The sequence below is a fragment of the Myxine glutinosa genome, chromosome 2, assembly GCF_964187855.1.
Source record: "Myxine glutinosa chromosome 2, kmMyxGlut1.1, whole genome shotgun sequence".
Lineage (NCBI taxonomy): Eukaryota > Metazoa > Chordata > Myxini > Myxiniformes > Myxinidae > Myxine > Myxine glutinosa.
The window spans coordinates 167,714,425-167,721,884 of NC_136262.1; the positions used below are offsets into that span (position 1 = coordinate 167,714,425).

Genomic DNA, 7,460 nt, shown 5'->3' on the forward strand with positions numbered 1-7,460 from the left:
TGATCATAAAGCAAGGAAGCAGCACATACCATTTTAAAGTATTTGGTGTGACTCGGCCGGGGTTTGAACCACCGACCTCCCAGATTCACAATGGACGATTAAACCATTACGTCACTGAATCTGGGGTAATTGTGATGTTGTGATACTTTCCCTACTTCATTTACAAAGAACCACTTCTGACTCGTTTTGGAAAATTGGACAAAAACCTTCACTGTGTTGAAATTCTTTAAGTTTTAATGAACATTCACCAAAAAACTGCGTGAGGTTTTCAAACATTGCACCATCATAAAATAAATGGCGACCAATTTAGTTTTGTTTTTTCATGGAAGAAGTCCTTCAAGGGACTGACAACTCAGCTGTGTGAGCTTTATCCATCATTTCTCTTGGGAAATCATTTACATTGTTCTGCTGAACTATGTGTCTGTAAATGGTGTTCCCAATTGCAGCTCTTCTTCGTGCACATCTGCTCAATTTTGCAGGATATCATGTGACCCATGACTGCGTGCAAACACCTAAAATGGTGCAGATTCTGTAAATTATTCTGGAAGAATGACAATAGCATGTCATGTGTCCACAAATGATTTCTTCTTCGAGTTCATCGCCTTCACACATTTACGACGAGAGATTAAATGAAGCCATATTTAAATCAACAGCAGATGAGCAAATTCAAACACAATATTCATCTGTTTAATCAGTTTTATTTGCAGAAACAAGACATTCATGCAAGAGCATTACACAAAGAGTATAGGATGAGCAAGCAAATCAGAAGAAGAATGATAAAAGGTTAATTGACGTGCATAATATGAAGAATTTGTCAAAAGACTGCCCCATTATTTCACTGATGAACCCAACAGAATACCATCTCCCAATTATTCAATAAATCATTCATATAATTATGTTAAGCATACCATTTGCACAGAGACAACATTAGCAGAAATGCTGAATGATCACACATTTATTTCATGCTAACCGCCAATTTTATTTGCATACCCGCCGCCAATTTCTATTGAATGCCGTGGGGTGGTGGCTCCAGGTCCAATTCGATAGGGTAATGGTCCATGATACACAGGCCCTGTGGGAGTGTGAGCAAGAGGAATGCATTCGCAAGGTTACTGTCAACATGTCATCATAAACATTTAGTCTAGTAGGAAGACTAGGTCCCCCTGCACCCCCCGGAGATATACTTCTAATCAGTGTTTCTAGATTGGAAAAAATGTGTAGAAAATGACTAGCTATGGCCCCAAGCTGAAAAAATGTCCCACATACCATTTTTATGCAAATTACTGCTGCCATTATCAAAAAAACGATTTTTGACATATCTCAGCCAATATTGCAGATAATTGAAAAATGAAGGTGTCTAGACCCATGTTTTGAAGGGCATAGATCATGATAGAACTATTCATAACATGATTACATGTGTCTATGGTATACTAGTATGCATATTAATGCTGTAATTACAAAATAATCAGTTTTACAAATGATAAGGATACGTTAATTCTGCAGATAACTTAACATGGTACATAAGGGGTCTAAACCCAGGTATTTTCAAGGTTAAATGTCAACAAGATGCTCCTGAGTCTTGCATAGGGGCGGGACATTGGCAGTAACATTGGTACCACTCAACTTTTCTTCCCACCATTGACTTTGTATTGCGAGAGATTTTCACTTGCTTATTTAAAGGTTTCTCACCCAGCCCACGTAAAATCTACCAACTCCTGCTGTTAACTCCCAAACATATTTTTTTATGTTATCCAATCACAGTGCAGAAATGACAGACTAGAGATCCAAATTAGTGCTGCTATAGCTGCCATTTTACATTTCCATCCATGTAACATGCGCGCTCGCGCGCTCGTATCAATTGGTAATGTCGCGCGCTCGTATCAATTGGTAACGTTGATGTTATTGAATACCTCAGTTGAAAGTTCAGTCTTCCATTCCATCTGTGTGTTGTTCTTGGTATTCATCCTCCAATCTAGCCAGGTAAGATGCTAACTATAATGTTACTCACACTCTTGACTTCAGTTTCTGCATGAAATCATAAACAGGCAGAATAACAGCTGAGCCAGCTAGCACCATGTTAGCTAACGTTAAAGCTAGCCTCATCTATGTACAGTATGTTCCTAATGTCGGTGTAACTTAAACTTTTGTTAATGCCAAACATGAGACATATCTGTTGACTTCTGTATATGAATTGAACCAGAAAGAGGCACGACAGCTGAGCTAGCTACAGTAACTTAGCACAATGTTTCATTGGCCTAGATAGCTAACGTTAGTGTGGAAGAATTTAGATGTTTTAGCTATTAGCACTTTTGATGCCACTAAACATGGTTTAGTCAGCTAAAAAGTACCCTAGTGTAGAACATGACTCAGAACCTCTGTTACCTCACTGAAAACTCAGAGCCTCCTTTCACAGGCACTTTTAACATCATTCGTGATTTCTTATTTGTCATTTAACAGTGATGGTAGACATCGACAGCAAGCATGCCCAAAAGAAAACGGAGTGTAGAACCTGCAGCCCAAAGCTCTCCTCCTACATGCATCCTTCATGTACCATCCATGTCTGATCATGGGGATTTCACGCCCCTCCGTAAAATTAAAGGATCTGCTTCAGAAAAACTGCAACTGCTTCAAAAGATCCGGGATAGACGTCTCAACCAACCGCATGACTCCCCATGTCGTATGCAATCAGTATGTGATCAGATCCCGGCAACTCTTCCTGATGACCTAGAAAGAGTAGGATATCACAGCAAGTGTTGTAAGCACTTTGTCCGCCACTTTCATCGTCTGGGAGATGATACAGAACCAGGGCCATCAACCTCATCATGGCATCACTCTCCTCGTAAACCAGGAGGTTCTGCTGAACCCATCTTCCCGCCAGAGTGTATATTTTGTGAGAAAGTTGAGACCAAAGATGCTCATCGCAATACTGAGAGGCCTACAACCTTCCCATCCTTTAAAAACAAAGAAAATGCATGGGAGCAAATCGAAACACGGGCTGAGAAAATGGGTCTCTATCGACTCCATCGAAAGGTGAAAAACAAAGACCTCTTTGCATGTGAGGCCAAACACCATCCGTCATGTTTTAAAGCTTTCCGCACAGCATTCTACAACTATGAGCGTGCGATTCACAGAGCCGAAGCACCAAAGGAGCAGGCTTGCATGTCAGCCGCCCATGAAAAGGCATTCAACTCAGTACTGGAACACATTCAAACCCAGGTCATCCAGCAGAATAAAGTTCTACAGCTTTCTTCCTTGCGCTTGCTCTATGTCGAGGAACTGAAACTGAATGGATATGAGAACTCAAATTATCGGTCAGAGAAACTACTGAAACGCCTACAGAATGACCCAATCAAGGAGCATATCCACTTCACGAAGGTTGATCATGACAAATGTGATGTCATTTCTTTCTGGCTTGTGCACAGCTCAAACATAACAGTTTCCAATGCTCTCGCACGAGCATTCACACTCGGAAGCACAAACAAGAACCAAAATGTTGCCCTCCAACTTCGCCAGGGTATTCTACAGGCTTTCAGAGAGTGTAAAGACCAACCATGGCCACCAACAGCTGAAGACATGGAGCTCAATCCTGAAGACATCCTACCTCCAGACCTTGTCCGCTTTCTCAGCGTGCTAATGACTGGCAAGGAGGGCATCGAGACAGAAAAGGTGAAGCGTCTGGTCTTCTCCATTGGACAAGATCTGTGCCGTGCAGTGTCAGATGGAAAATGGAAGTTACCAAAGCACATTCTCCTCTGTGTGACTGTAAGGCACCTGTTCCGAAGCAAACAGCTCACCACAATACTACACAGGCTTGGACACTCTGAGAGCTACGATTTCGCCTTGGAGTTGGAAACTGCTCTCGCCAAGGTCCTGGATGAAGTCTCAACTTATCGTACACCACAAATTGTGACAGGAGAGGGCAACCTTGTATTCCACTGTGAGTGGGACAACTTGAATAAAACCACTACCAGTGTGCACGGCAGCAACATTGTAAACAGTGCTGGAGGAATCATGGTGCAGGAGGTCAAGCCCGGGTTCGAGAGCAGCAAGGACCGAATGCTACCTACCATCAATAGGTCACAACAGCGTAGCCTGAAGGTCGACACACCAAAAACTCTCCCACCCTTGCACTTTACTCGCGTTGGCCCGAAGTTCCCTGAAGGCTCATCATTCACACCGCCAGCAGAGAATGACACAGTCTATGCCACTACGATGCAAGAGTACTACATCTGGCTCTTCATCAGATACATCGGAAGCTGTGGCCTGCAGCCTGTGCCTGGGCTAGGGGGTTTCACCTCTGCAACTGGTTCTCCCCCACCCACCCAGTGCTGCAACTGGCCACTCTCCTGGGGTACTATGTGTTCAGCGGAGAAGACTGCACCAGTGCCTTCAAAGGGAAGGGAAAAGTCGGGCCCTTGAAAAAGCTGGAGAAGAATCCCAGGTTTCACAGGGCATTCGGTGAACTGGGTGACAACTGGGATGCCAACCCTGAGGTGGAGAGGCAGTTAGAAAAATTCACCTGTGTGATGTACGGCCAGAGTCGCGAGTCATCAGTGGACATTGTCCGTGCCAAGCTGCTACGAAAAATGGTGGGAGAGGACAAGACCCTCACATCCAAGTCCAAGGTTGATCTGGCTCGCCTTCCTCCATGCCAGTCTGCCCTGAAGCCGCACATCCAGCGTGTGAACCACCGCGTAGCATTGTACAAAAGAGCCGATCAACCTATCATCGAAAAGCCAAAACCTTATGAGGAGCAAGGATGGATAAGGACTGATGAAGGACTGTTGAAACCAATGTGGTCCAGTGGTCCCATCCTACCAACCTCACTGGTGGATCTTCTGAACACAGGAGAGCACGAAGAGGAGGAGGAAGAGGAAGGAGAAGAAGAGTTTGACTCTGACGATTTCGATGAAAATGATGATGACTGACTCAGTGTAGAATCACTAATGCTAATGATGTTTATCTAAAACAAGCAAGAGAAGAGTGGTCACATTGAGTGCTAGGACTATTTTGACAGTTGTAATATTTAGAAAAATAAAACTTTGTGTTAACGTCTGTGTAGACGGACCTTAATATGAGTCTATTATTTCGTAAAACTGTGATTATTTTGTAAATAAAGCACTAATTAGCATACTAGTATACCATAGACACATGTAATCATGTTATGAATAGTTCTATCATGATCTATGCCCTTCAAAACATGGGTCTAGACACCTTCATTTTTCAATTATCTGCAATATTGGCTGAGATATGTCAAAAATCGTTTTTTTGATAATGGCAGCAGTAATTTGCATAAAAATGGTATGTGGGACATTTTTTCAGCTTGGGGCCATAGCTAGTCATTTTCTACACATTTTTTCCAATCTAGAAACACTGATTAGAAGTATATCTCCGGGGGGTGCAGGGGGACCTAGTCTTCCTACTAGACTAATTTCAAACCTCATCTTTTGCAATCCAACCTGTTGACTTGTGAGATAACATCTATTGTTGAGAATTTTACACTCTTCTCTGAGTATTTCACATCACAAACAAACATTGATCATCTTATGTGTTTACGATGGACATTTATCTCCGCCTGAAATTTTGGTCCAGGTTCATTGAACCCTCAGTTACAATGGGGAAAAAGTGTAATCTTAAAACAGAGATTTCCATTAACTGGGATAACCCAAAAAATAGTTGTGTCCATGGAACACACACAACTGTATTAGTTGTAAACCTGATAATTCTAAATCAAGTAAAAATACAACATTTTCATCCTTTGAGGCCATGTAAAACCCGATTGGTGTACTTCTGCGGATTGTATGGAACGCCAGGTATAACCAAGTACAAAACTATGAACCGTCAATATCAAACTTCACGATGAATAATCGGTATGTTTTGAATCTCCCACCGGTGGCAGGTATACACTGCATCATACCTCCTCCTGACTGAGAGAGTAATTGATCAAAAAGTTGAAAGGTTTTGCCGATCCAGGTACAACAGCATTTTGTACTTGCGTTCCAAAAGCAACAAATCTGTAAGTTGGATAACACGTGAGTATTATGTCTCAGAAATGAAGGGGAAATGTGGGGGCAATAAACCCTTACACACAGAGGAGGGCAAAGAGGATGATGGGGACGGGAGTCAAAAGGAGGCTTGCGATATACCAGGAATAGCGACATGGTGTGTCCCGGAAATAACTGGTCACATGGGTCATGGGCACCATTTGGTATACATTGACTGCTCATTCAATGAAAACACGACAGCTGATCGTTATTTTTACATTAAAAAAAAGGAAAAACCTAGAGGGATGACATTGCACAAAACAACCAAACAAGGAAGGAATGACACCACAATACAACACCACAATGCTCTTATGGACGACCATATTTTGACATTTTGCTTTTGTTGTGGGATTGTGATGGAATACAGTTTCCCTTGTTTCCAATAAGTGATACTCATTTTGCCAACCTCAGAAGGATGACAGGCTGAGTCAACCCACCTGGTGTTATTGAATAGCATGACAGGGGTTTGAACTCAAGACCCTAAGATCTTCAGCCAGCCACCTGACCCGTAGAGCCAACACCAGGCCTGCGTATAACAGCGGAAGGTATGTCATTGTTGCAGGAAAAGGAACCAAAAGGAAATAGGTTGAGACCAAGAGATAAAAAGGAAAGGGAGTAGGGGTAGGTCATATTTAAAGAATCAGGACAGAGTGTGGACGGGAGAACTGCAATTTTGCCATTTTTGTGAATGTTGAAACTGAATATTCCCAAATAGTATCATCATAAAGTATTGTAGGTGCTCATACTATATAATGTCCCAATGCAATTGAGGAATAGCAAACAAACCGGTCATTTGCGTAGTCGATATCCGGTTTCACCATTGTGTCCATTTCGCCATCAATAAGCCATTGGAATTTGCCATAATTGTTTATTCTTGGCTCCTTTGTATCCAAATATTTTGCGATGGTGGAAAAGTCTCCAAGAAACATGACATTCTGTATATAGAAGAAATAGAAAAAGGTCACATTATCTCTTTGAATCCTCCATCACCAGAATTATATATTTAATTTCCATCCTTCTTTCCAGTTTAAGGATTGAGGGATGTCTGATCGTAGTTGTGAAAATTTATTTGAATCCAAGAAACTCCTTTCATGACAGCAATAATGGCGTTTGATTGTTGGATCCTTAAAATAAGGAATGCCTCCAAACACACGTACGTATTCAAGCCGAGTCTTTACAACATGGGTATTAAACTTTATGGAGCACGTCTCAAAGTTTTATCAAAGATTAAAGGAACAATATTTGATTATAACCTCTTGAATTTATAGTTGTGATAAAAATATTTCAAGAGTCCGAGAGTATGTAGAATGGCTATTCAATTTGCAAGAGGACAGCTGCCCAAGTGATAAAAACGAGTTATATATTGTTCTTACCTTGTTGGGCCAATGCTCTTCAACTGCATCAAACATATCAAAA

The 7,460-nt window shown here is 41.8% G+C and overlaps 1 long non-coding RNA gene across 1 annotated transcript; it reads right to left on the reverse strand.

Annotated features, from left to right (window-relative positions):
* Positions 1 to 678: 678 nt before the first annotated feature.
* On the reverse strand, positions 679 to 6,919 carry LOC144890927 (uncharacterized). Its single transcript, XR_013622586.1, has 3 exons — positions 6,831 to 6,919; positions 5,918 to 6,014; positions 679 to 1,072 (listed from the first exon to the last, which is right to left on the reverse strand). It is a non-coding gene; the product is annotated as an uncharacterized LOC144890927 (long non-coding RNA).
* Between the last annotated feature and the right edge of the window lie 541 nt (positions 6,920 to 7,460).